Source organism: Trachemys scripta, chromosome 1 (assembly GCF_013100865.1).
Source record: "Trachemys scripta elegans isolate TJP31775 chromosome 1, CAS_Tse_1.0, whole genome shotgun sequence".
In the NCBI taxonomy this organism is placed as follows: Eukaryota; Metazoa; Chordata; order Testudines; family Emydidae; genus Trachemys; species Trachemys scripta.
In genome coordinates, this window is record NC_048298.1 from 69,822,603 (window position 1) to 69,840,099 (window position 17,497).

General features: G+C 39.0%; 1 protein-coding gene across 4 annotated transcripts in view; it reads left to right on the forward strand.

Annotated features, from left to right (window-relative positions):
- Positions 1–17,497, forward strand: part of SYT1 (synaptotagmin 1) — a 506,808-nt gene that overhangs the window by 185,862 nt on the left and 303,449 nt on the right. For all 4 annotated transcript variants that reach the window (XM_034772011.1, XM_034772036.1, XM_034772021.1 and 1 more), the window contains one exon: positions 4,977–5,032. The gene's annotated coding sequence lies outside the window, so the exon portion shown is untranslated. The remainder of the gene's footprint in view (positions 1–4,976; positions 5,033–17,497) is intronic.

Below are 17,497 nucleotides of genomic sequence, written 5' to 3' on the forward strand. Positions count from 1 at the left end.
TTTTATTTCACACTTTGGTTTCAATTTGCATGGTTTTGCAATCCCAAAATTCAAAATGAAACTAATTTGACATCACCTGGTATCTACATAAAACCATAAATCTGCCCGGGGTCAATGAAAAATTCAAAGGCATCTCAGTGAACCTAAGCTGAGTTTCAAATTTACTGCAAAACCAGAAACAAAGCAAGTTTATAGATTCATGGATTCCAAAGCCAGAAGGGACTATTGTGACCATCTAGTCTGACCTTCTATATAACATAGCCCATAGAACTTCCCTAAAATAATTCCTAAAGCAGATCTTTTAGAAAAACATCCAATCTTGATTTTAAAATCCTCAGCACTGGAGAATCCACCACAGTATTTGGTAAGTTGTTCCAATGAGTAATGCACAATTTTATGTGACTTCTGTTTTTTATAAGAAAAATTTAATGCGGTTCAAATCTAAAATTCTAGTCAAATCTGTCATATGCCATCATGACTTTATTATCTCAAAATAAAGAAATTCCAGTTTGGAAAATATTCCCAGTGTTCAAAAGAATAGATACGTAAATACACAATAAAGTAAACAAAACCTGGACATATTGATCCAAAAATTTAAGGAGATAGGAATTGTTATCTCCATATAGAATAGACCGCCCCATTCATCTTGGGGGTATTGTGCATGCAAAACAGTAATAAAGTAAAACTGTCACAAATGTTCCAACAAGTCTTGAAAAATGTTTAATTACTACACAGCTACTCTTTTGAAAACAGGTCTCTCAGAGAAGAAGGAAGCATAAAATAGAGGGGGGTCTAGTTTGCTAATGTTTTTATAAAGTGGAGGGGTTCCATGTTTCCAGTAACAAGTTCCAATCTACTTCTGTTCTATTTAAATGATTTAAAACAAAACAAACCCCTATTTATTTTAAAGTTATAGGTGATATTCTGGCTCCATTGAACTCCCCTTGCCAACGTATTAAGATTTCACCCTATAGCGACATACTTGGCATATTGGACTAGGTTTATTTTAGGGGTCCCTAAAAAAGGTTTATTTTGATCTCCTTACTTAATGGAACTGTTTTTATAGTAGGGTACTATTCTGTGTAACTGGGGGTGGAGGAGTTAAAATGAGACCCAAAATGGCTTTATTTTGTTGGGTGAGTAGTCATGAGTAAATGAAATAGACGTTGCAGGTTATTTATGTGACTGCTTAGTGCCCTGAAGTATCTTTTGTAGACACCATATGTAAAATATAGATTATGCTTCAAACAGATATTGTAAAATGCAGCCAAGCATATCTAAATGTATTTTATTCTGTTGGTATTTCTAATGGCTTTCATTAGAAAACTGTTTCCTTTCAAATACCATTGAAATGAAACCAAATCGTGCAAGAGACTAGTAATGTGACAGATGCTACATCTGTAGCTTTGGAAATGTAGTTGTCACTACAGGGGATCTTTCGCACTGAAGACCCACAGGAGCCCATAACTAAAGCTGAGTAAATTAATCTTCCAGCACATCTCATCAAAAATATTCGGTTTAATAGTAAGCAATAGAAGCACAGATGAACTCCCATTGTAGAGACATTTTTTATCTTCCTTTTACAGTATGTATTTTTTATTTCTTTTGTATCTCTATTGTATTTCTGAACTCTGATAGTAACTTTGAGAAGAATTTCAGTATTTAGTCTAGGCAAAACTTTCTGGTCATTGTGCTATGTTGTTTTTTTTTAACTTATTTATTCAAGGCTGTTAATATGTCACAAACTGTAGCCTAATCTGTGTACCATTATTACCTTGAGGGACACTCCCTCTGTTAACACCAATGAAGGTAGACAGGCTCTCTTTATTTTTCACTTAATAAACCACCTGACATGGTCATGATGTTGCATAATTTTGTTTCACTTTTTTTGTCTTCTCTGGGGCAGGGACTATATTTTTATTCAGTCCTTTTCGATTAATACTCAAGTAGGGATCTATATTTTCATAACTTTATCTGGCATTCTCTGTCTTTATGGTAAAAAGAAATAGTTTTCATCTGTGACACATAGTGATAATATGACACAGCTTGACACTGACAGCTTATATAAACAGAGTAAGACTGAGACAGTATACAACAGCACAGGTGTGACTGTGTGTGTTAATTTGTCTGAGGCTCGGTAGTTCTATCTGTTTTAATACTAAATGTATACATGGATCTGAACCCCAGGAGCAGGTTTGGATCCAAATTTCTAGCTGAAACATATCTTTGTAATGAACCAAATGTGAATATGCTACAATTTGGGAAGGTTCAGATTTGGGTCTGAATTTCAAATTCCCAAATTTTGGAGGATTTGAACCAAAGTTTGATCTAGAGCAGAGGTGGGCAAACTTTTTGGCCCGAGGGCCACATCTAGGTGGGGAAATTGCATGCAGGGCCATGAATGAAGGGCTGGGGCAGGAGGTTCGGGTGCAGGAGGGGGCTCAGGGCAGGGAGTTGGTGTGTGGGAGGGGTGCAGCAAGGGGTTTGGGTGTGGGATGCAGGAGGGATTCAGGGTGCGGGCTTTGGCCCGGCACCGCTTCCCTGGAGTGGCTGCAGGGTGGCAGCGGCGCAGAGCGGGGCTAAGACAGGCTCCCTGCCTGCTCTGGCCCTGTGCCGCTCCCAGAAGCAGCCGACACCACGTCCCTGCAGCTCCTGGGGACGGGGGGGGGGGGGGCAGTGGGATCCATGTGCTGCCCTCTCCTGCGGGTACCTCCGCTGAAGCTCCCATTGGCTGCGGTTCCCCATTCCTGGCCAATGGGAGCTGCTGGGGGCGGTGCCTGGAGGCGAGGACAGCGCACAAAGCCCTCTTCCCCCTCTCCCCCAGGGGCTGCAGGGATGTGGTTTCGGCTGCTTCCAGCAGCGGCGCGGGGCCCACGGCACCACAGGGGTGGCAATCCCGCTGGCCAGATCCAAAGCCCTAATGGGCCGGATCCGGCCTGCGGGCCATAGTTTGCCCACCCCTGATCTAGAGGTTTGGTTCAGCCCACTGTAGAAATAAGAAGCTGGCATCCAGGAATTTGGATTAGGCCCAACAATGGCAGAATCAACAGAATTTATATTGTATCTAAGAATGACCAAAGTCATTGTTCTATATGCATGCATGAGATTACTCATAGCTGAACTGAAAAATCTGGGGAGGAAATTAGTTCAACCCACAGCTATGTGTTGCTAGATTATTCTAAACCTAACCTCTTCTTTTTGAAATAATGGTCTCCTGTAATCCTGCCAGTCAATTTTATATTATTTCATTGCTCCAGAACTCTTCGTCATTTTGTCATACCAGCGACTCTGCTAGATGGAGGAGCTAGAACATATAGTTTTGAAAAAGTTTAAAAATTAATGTTCTATCCCAAAGGCTGCAAAATAATGTTTTTTTCAATGTAATGGAATATGTAACCCATCCAGCTCCATTGTCCAACAGGTGTCTCTAGCTGTGACATGTGAAAGGATGGGTTTTGGGGCACCACAGTGACTGGAAGAACAGCACAGGAGCTAAAATTAATGCTTTAATAAAAAAAAAGGAGGGAAGCAGATTTACAATAATTTACATGCTGAGTCCTTTGCTAATTGTGTCATAAAACATAGTTGCAGGGTTAACTAATTTGGAGTGGGATGATGGAGAGAATAACAAATTATCTTTTTAAAAAATATTATATGGTTTAAAGGTTTTCAAAGAACTCAGCCCTAGGTACTGCCAGTGCTATTCTTCTGTAGAAAGGTTGAGGTAAAAGTACAACTGCATTTACCTCTCTTTGTAACCCTCCACCTGGCTTTCTAGTTTCCACTGTATCAGACAAATTGCTCATCTTCACTTTTAAGTTCCTTCAAAGATTGGCCCTTCCCTCCATTTAATCTCTTATATCCTAGCAACCATCGAGTTCTGCCAATGATGCCTGCCTTTGCCCAGTAATCCAATTTTCCCTCAAACACCTTCCTGTTTTTACTATGCTGCCTTTATGCATGGGAATTGCTCCTTGTAACAAACTGTGAAGTCACTATGTTACACTCCTCCAAATCCAGCCCTAAAACTCATCTCTGCTGTGATGCCTATAAAACACCTGACAATGGTGAGGTAGCTGGTTGCTGTGATCACTGCTTATCATATAACTGACTGACTGCATGACAAGGTGGAGTGAGGCATGAGGCATCCCTGCAGCATTTTCCCCACTCTTCCTCTGTCAGGGGAGGGAGAAGGCTGAGGCAGTAACAGGGAAGAAATAGCGTATGTCTCTAGCCTCTTCATTTTCATGGGGACCCTGTTTAAGAGTTAATACAACCAGAATGTGAAATTTAAGTGGAGGATTTCAGTGGACATTGCCCCTAGGTGAAGGCCTGTCAGCATAAGAGTTGAGGAGAGCCTCAGGAGTGCCTCAGAGGCCCAGATTTCAGAAGATATTGGACAATCCATGGGTTCTGGGGGGGGCCAAACTCTCTGCTTCTACTGCAGGATACAAGAGTCAAAACCACTGGGTTCAAAGGAATCTTTGGAAAGGGAACCTTGAAGATTTTCCTCCCACTCTGTCCCCTCCCATGGTAAACCTGGGCTGTAAATCTTAGGCTATGTCTACATTGTAAATGAAGCTGCGATTGTAGCATAGGTAGGAATACCCATGAAAGCTTTGATTGAGCTGGTCTGGGTAACAGTGATAGTAAAGTTGTGGTGATGCGGGCTAGTCGCCTCACTACACGCCCATTCGGGATTCTGTGTATGTTCTCTGGTTGCTGGCCCACACCAGGATCTGTACTCCCTCATCTTCACTGCTATTGTTAAAGCTAGCAAAATTTAGTACCAGCTCTAGCTAAATTTAAACTAGTGGGGGTATGCCTACCCGGGTTGCAATGACACCTGCATTTGTGGTGTAGATGTTCCCTTAGAGCGTACACAAGTTAACTAAAAAGGCGAACCTGTGGCATGAAGTAAATGACCTGATTTGTTTTATGCATATGAGAAATCTAATTAATGTTTTTTCTTACAGAAACCTGGAATCCTGAACAAAGAAAAGATTTGGTCACAGAATCTGTATTCTGAACAGTAAGTAGTTTGATTACACACTATAAAGATGAATATTGTTTTTTTTACCCCACTGTAGGTAACTTTCCACATTTGCCTTTCTTCTACCTGTGTACGAAATTTAGTGTAGTAAGCAGTTTCTGCCTTCTCTGAAAACTCAATTTCATTTCACTGGAGTGGATTTTTATTAATTTACCCTATAATCCTCTTAGATAAGATCATGATAATCCATGCAATGTATCTTTGGGTCAGTACATAGTGAAAATATTGGTGTTGCTTTTACTTTTTTTGTTTTGTTAACAAAAGTGCATTGTTGTAATACTTGAAATTAGCAAAGTAATAAAGAATAATCTGAAAATTGGTCAAATCTGGGATTCTATGTAGTTTAGTGATAAAACAATAGCTGGCTCTTCGGTTTGAGATATACAATTCATTCAACGTGGACAGGGTGAGGAGAGAATTCTGTGTGCTCATGTTATCTCTTTAATCATTAGTTCAGAATCACAAAGTGCTGACATAGTCACCTACAAGCTTAAAATTTACAGCTGTTCTGTAAAGATTAGTCTTTGATTTCTACTGCTTCATAATGCATCAGGAAATTTAAAATTGTCTGCAGAGATCAGACAATGAACCATGATGTCTGTGTTGTGAATAATATTGGTATCTTCTTTTAAAAGAATTTTTCAGGTTGGTGATGAAGTTCAAATTGTGGCCTGAAAAAAATGCAGACAGTGTTTTTATTTCCAATCCTCAATAGTATTCTTTGCAGAAAGTAGCAAAAGGTATATTAGTCCTGTATCTTTGGGTATCAGAAGTGACAACTCTCTAATAATCAGCATAAATAAATGTGTTTAAAGCATTTCTATTTACAGTTCAATCCAAACAGCTGGTGTGCATTATGCACTAGTAGAGGCTGCCTCTTTGTGGCAGAATATTGTGGGCAACGTGTATTGTACATAAGACATATACTATTCTTTACTATGCTTTGTATACTGTATAGTGGAAATGAGGGCCTTTTCATGGTCATATTTGAAATCTCTATTCAGATAACTAGTTTGTTGTATAATCCTAAATAGATTAGAATAGAATCACACATTGTGAAGACTCTTCAACAACACAGTGTGGCAATATACTTTGGCTGCATAGAAGATCCATGGGAGACCGTGGGGGGATTTAAATATGTAAGTTTTTAAAAGCCAGAATACAGCCCTTGATCTCTGTATGTACCCAGGTTCAGTGAATGGTTTTAAGATTCGGTTAATCACTGACATCATGAAAAGAATTATGTGGCATTCTGTTAATGCTGCGTCAAGTGGTACGCTGCTTTGAAAACCTTAAGCTCCATCTTTGCCGTTGTTCATAGAGCACCCAAAAGTAGGCACTTTACCAGCATAGAGTGAATGCATGCCCTATACCGCTTATCTAAAAAGAATGCAACATTTTTTAAACGTTTTATCCATCAACTAGTATAATGATTGCAACCAACCCTGAGCTCTTATTTTCCATTTTTAACTACACTAAATATATTTTTATTATTGCAAAATATGTTTAATTTTTTATGCTTTGTTCGTTCCCTGCAACTTTTGTCCGTTCTCCCCAAACTTTACCCTTTCCTGCAATTGTTTTTCCCCATTTCCTACTAATCGTAACCCCATCCACTCCTCCTCCCCACCATATAGCCACACAACAACCCCTAACCTCACTTAGTTTCTCACCACGCATTCCTACCCAAAAATCACCTGTCTTCCTCTTCACAGAGTTGACTTTTAGTATGTTTCAGGTTAAAATATTACAGTATACAAATCAGCCACTGTGGATAAAATTGAAATTACAAGCTAAACTTGTGTCCTAAACTAGGCAAAATGCTTAATTTCCAAGTGTAGTATGGGATAGAGGGCCATGTGTGTCAAGGCAACCTGATAATGCAGTGAATAGGTTCTCATATATATATCTAAGGAAATTGAGAGGGATTGCAAAACATGAAATATGGATGAGCTGTTGCAATTTGTATTTGAAGTTAGACCTGCAGAAGGATAGCTTTTTGACATTGGAAAAAGGTGCAAATAAATCAATTATAATTTAGCCTCAAAGGTTTAGGTTCTAGCAGTAGATCATTGATGGAGGTGTGTGTACATGGATTGTAGCAATTCCCCAGTATTTTGTATTGCATTAATGGTTTATGCATTACAAAAAATTTCATGAACCTCTATATTTCTGTCTATAGAAGGTGAATTTCTCTTTCCTCCCTACACATTCACTCACAAATCCTCCTCACCTGTCTTCCTCTGCTAACTGGCCAGAACTTTTTAAATAAAACAGCTGTTTCAAAAGAGTGTGAATTTATTTGTGTACACGGAGAATAAATTAATCAACTTTCACTAGTGCTCCATCACATACAGATTCCTTCCCTCCCGCTGGCAGAATAGGATGATGGAACCTTTTCAGAGAATCCATTACTTAATTTATCAGTCATGGTATTATGGTTATAGAATACAAATGCCCTATCCATAAATATATAATTACAGAAACGGAAAAATACAGTGATTATTTAACATTTGTAATATATAATTTATTTAATATCCTCTTTGGAGTATATGTTAGAAATTAAAATAAACATAGACATTTATTTTTATCTTACACCCATCATCTTCAATAAGTCACATTACTAATTTGATCAGGCTATACATCCAATCATATAGAGTAAATTCAACTCACATTGGCTTTGTACCATTCAGCTTAATGTTTTTCACATGAATTGTACATTTCTTATACACTAGAATGTTGTCATGCGTTTGACCTGGGATAATAAATTATATATTACCATTTTAAAGTATTTTTATTTCTCAACCGTTTCTCACAATGAAAATCCTGAAATGTCTAGAGTTAGTGTAAAAATACAGATCTTATCTCAAAAATAGGAGGAATATAATGAATATTGCATTAAATGCTCACCTTGTTTAGCTATACAATTTGACATTTTGAATTATGTTGATGTGTTATTTTATAGTGCACTTACAGGTGCCCAGAAAATGCACAGAAGACAGACTTCTTCAGATATTCAGTCTAAGGCCCCAGTTCAGAAAAACACTTAAGGATGTGCTTAATTTTAGGCAAATAATTACATCCCGAAGTTCAGAGGGGTAGCCATGTTAATCTGTATCCACAAAAACAACTAGGAGTCCGGTGGCACCTTAAAGACTAACAGATTTATTTGGGCAAGCTTTTGTGGGTAAAAAACCCCACTTCTTCAGATGCATCCTTGTTGTTTATATCCCAAAGTTAAGGACTTGTTGAAGTACTGTCCTGAAAAGGGATACTTTCCTAACTCCCATGATGTTCAGTGGGCTTTGGGTCAGGCCCCAAACTATGCATGAGCATATCCCTGTGTTTGCACAGAGCTCTGTTGACTCCAATGCAGCTGCACACCAGTGCCCATTCTATTTGTGTACGTATGATTGCAATATTAGGGACTTGATAACAAACCATTGAAGATATAATACACACCATCAAGGCGGAAAAATCACAGGTTATGCATATACAGTTATGCACTCACTTTGTTCAGGCAGGCATATGTCTAGTCTGTGTCTTTGATGGGTTTCTTTTGTTGTTAAAAATACACTGCTGCTTACACTTTAGGAGTGACTCAAGCAAGATTACGATGTAGGCTTGTTAAGTACATTTGCAATAACGTGAATAGTGTCTTCCAAATCTATAAAGTTCTGATTAATAAAAACATTCTTATTCAAGACAGCACTTAAGCAAGTACTTAAATTAAGCATGTGCTTAAGTTGCATGTAAGTTAATTGCCCCATTATGTTTAAAAAATTACCATCCCATATCATTATTATATCTTTGTCTGCTTGCTATAGAACTAGTGATAACGAAGGGGCTGACTTCCCTTCCATCTTCCTATTGACTTTAATGGGAGCTGGCTCAGGCTCTCATGCTCTTCCTAGAGCTCTGCTCATTTCTGTTTATTTTAATGAGAGTTCATGCAAAGACAGAAAAAGATCACGGAAGGGGCAGCCATCTTAGCTTTGGCTTAAAAGGCTTAGACACCAAAGTAAGTGGGGGAAGAGGGGGATGCAAACTATTCTGTGATTTTTAACTTTTACCATCTTCATTTAAAATGCAGCAGCCCTTGTAATTTGGCTTTGGTATTTTAAAAGTTCAGAATCGTGCGGCTGTGGAGGAAGAAAAGAATCTTGCAATATGTGTACCACAAGCGGTGTTCATCATCCTTCCGCATTTAACTGCAATCAAATTTCATCTGTCACTACACATATTTTGGTTTATCATGTAATTGACAGCTTTGATGGTTTTTAATGGCTGTCTGGTTAATGACAGGTTTTTTTCCATTATTTATGCATAATAAAGACAAATTCATGTAATGTAATATAAATTAGGAGACTGCTCAAATCAACAATCAGTGCATGAGGAGCCTGGTAGAACTATAGTCTGCTACAATGAGATGAGAGTGGACTTATTCTATTGAAAATAATTGCATGGGCAGTTTCACTCCATTACTTCTAGAGGAATTGAATTCGTGTTTTACTTATTAGCTCACAAATACCCAGTATTATAGTGTGTTGTTTACTCTAACTTCTGTTCTGAAGCTACCGTCATATAGAACATTCATGTATTATAATATCCCAATAAACAGATCCTATGAGAAGCAGGTATTTTGATTTTGGAACTGTCAATTTTGTATAAGATGAATTTATAAAGATTTGAAAAGAAATAAGTCAGTGTTTTCTGAATCTTTCATGGCAATCAGGATAATGTTATGTTTCATTAAAATAATATACATGCTTTAAAATCTAGAAGCAGCATGCAGTCACCCTCATTCCCCGTGCTCCTAGTTTTCTGATTGCCCATCAGACTTGTGTGCATATACCACAGCTTGGGGGAGGGATTGCTCAGTGGTTTGAGCATTGGCCAGCTAAACCCAGGATTGTGAGTTCAATCCTTGAGGGGGCCACTTGGGGATCTAGGGAAAAATCAGTACTTGGTCCTGCTAGTGAAGGCAGGGGGCTGGACTCAATGACCTTTCAGTTCTAGGAGATGGGATATTTCTATTAATTATTATTAGCTATAGATAAAATAATTCATTCTAATGCTCACACTACCCGACTTACTCCATAGTGTTCTCACATAAATTGATTTTACATAATTTCTATGAAAGTACAGACTTTTGTTACTGCAGGGTATAGCATTTGCACAGAATAGTATGATTTATTTGTTTTTACCTCTCTTTTCGTTGTCTTCTAAGAACTGGTGAAAGCAGTACATTCTTTGTGACTTGCCTGCTCATGAATTCTTATGCACAAAAACTATTTTCCTTCCCCCATCACTTGTCTGTATCTGATATTAGGGCTACAACATTACATTTTCAGCTGAGAAACCTCAGACATAGATTTAGATTCTGTAGTGCTTTGAGATATACTAGTTATGCAACCTAATTTTGCAAAATGGCTGTCTACATATTTCCCTGGGGCTTCAGTTTAGTTGTCGTCTATCATTTTAGCACCTTGATAAATTAAATAGCAGAGAATAATCAATCTTCTGTTTCTTAGCTTTTTCTTCAGTTGGCAAATACATACTTTTCTAGACATATTTTTAAATGCAGTGCTTGCCAAGTGCCCTAGAAGTGATGCCTGGAGCCACCTCTGGTCAGAAGCTACAATCGTGCTCATCTAGTCTGACCTCCTGCATATTGTACTAGACCCCTAACCTCTGATTGAGTTACTGAAGTCCTCAAATAGTGATTTAAAGACTTTATACCTTATAACTGCAAATTTACTGGCTTAATGACAGGCTTCTTTGTAATTCACAGAATATTTTCACTTTAAAATAGAAAAGTAAGCACATGTTAAGTGTGTTGGTTTACTAACATGGTTTACATGTTAAGTGTGTTGCACACAAGTCTGATGGGCAACTTTTGACATTTTGAAATATGAAATAACCAACACAGTATTCTGACTTTAAATTAGGTTACTACACACACTTCTGGGAATGTTTTTCCATTTAAAAAAATCAGGATTTTTTGCATGAAGATTTAGTGTGTATGTACATTTGGCAGCAGGAGTGAAATGACTGACCATAACATTTCCAAGGAAGCTACTGCAGTTTATTGGGTCTGTGATCCATGAATCAAGAAGCTTGCACTTAGAATTTCTTTGCTTTCCTTGTTTTGTGTAGACTTTAAGGCCCAAAAGGACCATTGTGCTCACCTAGTCTGAACTTCGGCACATTGCAGGCTACAGAACCTCACCTACCCACTCCTGGAATAGAGCCATAACCTCTGGTTGAGTTACTGCAGCCTTCAAATCATGATTTAAAGACGTCAAGTTACAAAGAATCCACCATGTACTCTAGTTTAAACCAGCAAATGAGCCATGCCCCATACTACAGAGGAAGCCGCCCCCTCCCTCCCCCCCAAAAAAACAACCAAAAAACAGGGTCTTTGCCAATCTGACCTGGGGGAAGATTTCTTCCTGACCCCAAATATGGAATCAGTTAGATCCACAAGCCAGACACCTGGAAAAGAATTCTTTGTAGTAACTTAGAGCCCTCCCCATCTCTGGCCCTTGGAAACATTTTACTCCTGCACATGTCCAGAAAACAGAGGTGAGGCCTGGGGGACACACCGGGTGATGTGCCACTTTCCCCCCTGGCTCCATTTCTGCGAGTGCAGGGCTACCCGGCTGAAAGAGGGTGCCACTTGCTGACTCTGCAGCTGGATACTGCCTCCTGGGTTCTTGTGTTGGTTGTGCTCCCTTTCTGTGTGCTAGGAGCCATCCTGTTTTCTGTACAACAGTGAGTGCCCAGACCCCCTGTGTTGAGCCCCAACCACCCTCACCTTGACCCTCCCCTGCACAGTCAGAACCACCCAATGAGCCCCTGTGCATCCAAATTCCTCACTGAGCCGCCCACTCCCAGATTGTCCCAACACAGAACCCTCTTGCCCTCCCCCCCGCACACGCTTGGATCCTGCTGAGCTCAGCCTGCCCGCCCACACCTGGGGTGTCTGTTGCAGAGGAGTAGGGCGCCAAAGTGTTTCTAGGGCAGGCCCGGCCCTTGCACTGTGTCAGGGCCGGCTAGAGCCTCACGGCTGAGTCTGTGGCCCAGGGGAAGGGCGGGGAGGGCTGCAAGGTGATCTCCCACCTCTGTGCAGCCAGTCACCTGTGCTTCCCACTGCCATGCTGGAGACTCCACATTTATTTATTGACAAATAAAATTTGCAGAATTTTAAAATATTTTGCAGATTTTTTATTTATTTATTGCGCAGAATTCCCTCAGGAGTAATATTTGCTACTAGCAGTTGCATATGGGCCGCAGGACATTGTAGATAATTTCATCATACCATCTTCTCCATAAGTTAATCAAGCTCAGTCTTGAAACCAATTAGATTTTTTTGCCTCCACAAATCCTTCAGGGAGGCTGTCCCAGAACTTCACACTCCTCTGATGGTTAGAAATAGTCTTCTAATGTCAAGCCTAAACTTGATGATGGCCAGTTTATATCCATTTGTTCTTGGGCCAACATTGGCACTTAACTTAAATAATTCCTCTCTCTTCCTGGTATTTAACCCTCCTGATGGATATACAGAGAGCAAACATACCTCCTCTCCTTCTCATCTTTGATTAGACTAAACAAGCCAAGCTCCTTAAGTCTCCTCTTGCGAGAGGGGGTCTCTATTTCTCTGATCATTCTAGTAACCCTTCTCTGCGCCAGTTCCGGTTTGAATTCATCTTTCTTAAACATGGGAGACCTGAATTGCAGGTCTCACCAGTGCCTTGTATAATGGTACTAACGCTTCCCTATCTCTACTGGAAATACCTCACCTGATGCATCCTAAGATTGCATTAGCCTTTTTCATGGCCACATCACACTGGCAGCTCATAGTCATCCTGTGATCGACCAAAATACCCAGGTCTTTCTCCTCCTCCGTTGCTTGCAACTGATGAATCCCCAGCTTATAGCAAAACATTTTGTGCATGACCCTGCACTTTATTAAATTTCACCCCATTTGTTTTACTCCAGTTTTCAAGATCATCCAGATCTTCTTGTTTGATATTCTGGTCATCCTCCTTATTGGCAATACCTCCCAGCTTTGTCATCTGCAAATTTTATTAGTATGCGCTCACTTTTTGTGCCAAGGTCATTAATGAAAATGTTAAATAAGATTGGAACCAAGACTGATCCCTGAGGAACTCCACTAGTAACCTCCCACCAGCCTGACAGTTCACCTTTCCGTATGGCCTGTTGTAGACTCCCCTGTAACCATTCCTTACCCATCTTTCAATTCTTGTATTGATCCCCATCTTCTACAATTCCCTAATAATTTTTCATGTAGAAATGTATCAAATGCCTTACTGAAATCCAGGTAGGTTAGATCTACTCCATTTCCTTTGTATAAAAAATCAGTCATCCTCTCAAAGAAAGAGATCAGGTTGGTCTGGCACAATCTGCCTTTTGTAAAACCATGTTGTATTTTATCCCATTTACCTGTATGTCCTTAACTGCTTTCTCTTTCAAAATGTGTTCCAAGACCTTGAGGTCAAAACTAACAAGGCTGTAGTGTCCTGAATCACTTTTTTCCCTTTTCTTAAAAATAGGCAATTCTCCAGTCATAGGGTACAACTCCCGAGTTTACGGATTCATTATAAATCCTTTGCTCTTGGATTTGCGATTTCATGTGCCAGTTCCTGTAATATTCTTGGATAGAGACTATCTGGGCCCCCGATTTAGTCCCATTAAACTGTTTGAGTTTGACTTCTACCACAGAGGTCCTTGTTACCTTTATTATAAACTGAGGAAAAGTATTTATTTAGATGTTGGACCACGCCTAGATTATCTTTAATCTCCACCCCATCCTCAGTGTTTAGCGGTTCCACTTCTTCAGTAAGGTGGAAGCTGTAATTTATCTGAAGGATTTTCTTTGGTTGTGGATTGTACTTAACATTTTGTGGGAAAAAAATCTCTGTTCAGAAAAGCTGTTCAAGTCACAAATTATTAGGTTGTTTTTTTTACTACCTCAGCATAGTTCCAACTGTGCCATATTCCTGCCTTTAAAACAACAAGTAAATAAGACATGCACTTCTCCGAGATGCAATCAACAACCTGGCGTGCACATGTCAAAGACAGTGTGATTAGCAGTTGTTTTTCTTTCTTTGGATCAAAGACTGTCCCTTCACATCCTCCCTCATTCAGGGAAAAATCACTTTGGATTCAGATACATATTTAGTTAATTACCAGTCAGTAATCTCCAGCCCATATTTCATTAAAATGCTAGAGATAGCAAATGTCACAATCCTGTCATACCTCTTGACATACCTTACTGACTTCATCTTATGAGACTATCAGAATTCTCTTTTCTATCGATCCAGATGTTTGACAGTTATGGCACACGAGGTTTAACTTTGACTTCTCAATGGTATGTTACAAATAGCTGCATGTATAATTTAATATTGCCTGGCTGAGATGGGTCTCCGGTGTGCAGATAATGCTAGCTCATGATATTGAGTCTTTATTATCTTCTAAAAATAATTTGGTAGTTTTGGGTAAGCTCTGTGTAAAGACTTATTCTTCAATGCTACTTTTTCTTGTCTTCCTGCTTTTTCTTTCAAAGATTTCCAATGTAGACTTTCATTTTAGGGATTTGTAGCCACCATAAATATCACACTCTCAGAGATTTTGAATCAAATGCTCAGCCTGTACACATTTTTTTTGTACCTAAGGTTAGAGACATTTTGTTCGATTGGCTGAAGATCAAACTGATTTAAATGGGTTCATCCAGAGTGGGAAAAGGTATGTCTGGAACATATTAACATCAAACTTGACCTTCATCTGTTTTGAGTCAGTGATATGCTGCCAAGATTTTAACATTGAGCTTCTTGTAGAGAGAAGGGAGAGAGGGTTGGGAAGCCTAGTCATTCATTTTCTTAGTATATGAATACTTTTTCAGAACCATAACCAATGAAGGGTAGAACTGCTTGGCAAAATATATTAAATGCATATTGCTAGAGAAGTTTATACTTGATTTCTTACAAATATTTTGCATTACTGGTGATATAGGAATTATTTTTGAAATATCTGTAAATATCTGTTACTTGGTGCTGCTGGGGGCATTTTGAATAAAAATAATTTTGCATTGGAGACGTATTTTTCTGTTTCCTCTGAATAAGGGGACAGAAATGATTTAGTAGCATCCAGAATGAGAGTGAACTCTTTCAGAGGCAAGAAAATCACCTGTCACTTCAATTTGTTGGAGTGTTAACAAGCAGCTCCCACAGCTCCAAGTGCAATACAGCACTGATTTGAGCTGAAGGTAAAAGCTTTCTTAATTACAGGTACATAACATGGTCTAATTTTATATTTTTTTTAAAAGGTAAGACAACAGGTGGCTGTAAGCCAAGTCTAAAGAAGTCTACATCTTCAATACCATTGTTTATGCCTAAGCATTGCTATACAAATGACAGTACTGCCAAGCCCAAGCACTCAAACATCATAAGTCAGGCTGTTGAAAATCATGAGATTGGCTTGAAAATCATGAAAGTTTTTCAAACAATAATAGATGTGGGGTTGTTTTTTTTTCACTTGCCTTCTGGTTTCTGAGTCCTGACACTGCACTTGGGTCACATTTTCAAACTTTTTTCACAACCATGAAGGCTAGAATCTTACTACTTTTTTTATCTGAATTGTATGAATCCAGGAGCTGGGGCTTTAGGAATAAAAACAATTATTATGAGACCTATTCACTGAGAGATTTGACAACACTGGGTAAGATCCCTCACTGGTCGCAGGATTCTGTTAATACTATTAATCTTTTCCAGATCATGACTTGCCCACATGTAGCAGAGACCATCCCCTGCCATTTAGCAATATAAGAAGGGTGAGGTGGTCTTGACACCTGGGCACTTATTCACATGCCTGCACGTTCATGATGGTCTCCAGTTGAGAACATATACTTTAGAGCAAGAGGGTAAGAAAAAGGATAACATGTCACTTGGGACATAGAACCTTAACTATTAATTTTTTTTTAACGGAATTGTGCTCTGGGTAACACATGATACAGAATGTGACTCTTTAATTTGAATCAGACCCATAACACAAATAGGGTGTTTAAAGGTTTTTAGCAGTAATTTAGGAACCCCAAAAGGTCTATTAAAGTGCAGTTTAAAACTATTAGCTATGCAATTATGAATTTATCCCATAGACCACAATGATTCCTTCTGAGGAGTTATGGTCTGTTGGGCAAATATGTATTTAGGGAGCTTTTAACATGTGAATTACTTCCTAGACTATATAATTATGTATTTAGACCTTTCAAAAAGTATAGTAATGCCCTTATTTATACAAGGAGTATCTGTTTTGTTCTAAACTGTAAGTAAAGTAGTAAATCTGCAGTAGTTACATTTCAGTTGCTGTATCTTTGTCACTTTAATATTTTAAGTGAAATTTCTTCCAGGTCATTGATAAAAATGCTAAAAAAATGTAAGGCCAAGAACAGATCCATGTGGGACCCCCACTAGAAACAGACCCATTCAATGATGATTTCCTGTTTACAGTAATATTTTGAGACCCATTAGGTAGCCAGCTTTTAATAATATGATGTGTGCCATGTTAATTTTATATCATTGTAGATTTTTAATCAAGATGTTGTGCAGTACCAAGTCAGTGCCTGACAGAACTCTATGTACATTGCATCAACACTACAAATTTGGTTGATAAAGGTAATAATCTCATCAAAAAAAAGATAACGTTAATTTGACAGGATCTATTTTTCATAAACCCATGTTGATTGGCATTAACTATTTTATCCTCCTTTAATGCTTTATTAATCAAGTCCCTTATCAGCCACTCCATTATCTTGCCTGGGATACATGTCAGACTGACAGGCCTATAATTACCCGTCATTCTTTTTACCTTACATTTTTCTTGCACTCAACCCTTTGTGGGGTTACAAAGGGAGAATTTCCCTGTACTTCCCCCCACTGGCGTATCTTCACAGTGCCAAGTGACAGAGTCACAGTAAATCGGCATTTTCCTTGTTTTTATAGCCCATAATTACCATTTGAGTCCTACCATCTGAGTGGCGCACTCAGACACCACCTGCTTCCCAGGGATCTTACCATGGCTTTTTTGCTTATTCATTTTCAATTGAGGAAAGGGAATCATACTTTGGGATGTTCCCTTCTCCACTTGTTTGTCTCCAGCTCTTTCCTCTTTGAAGAAACATGGAAAGACATTTTTTCTTAAGAATGATTTTTAATATGATCACTGTTTTTCCCATGTTCTCTTTCTCCACACCCCATATTTTGGACCCTATGGATTTATTTTATATACATTTTAAGGGGCGGGTAGGTGTGCACACAAGAGACTTTTTTCATGCTGTCATCAGTAATATTGTGGAGTGGTCTAGAGGAACAAACATAGGATGCAGAGTCAGGAAATCCTGAGCATTAATGCCAGATCTTCCCA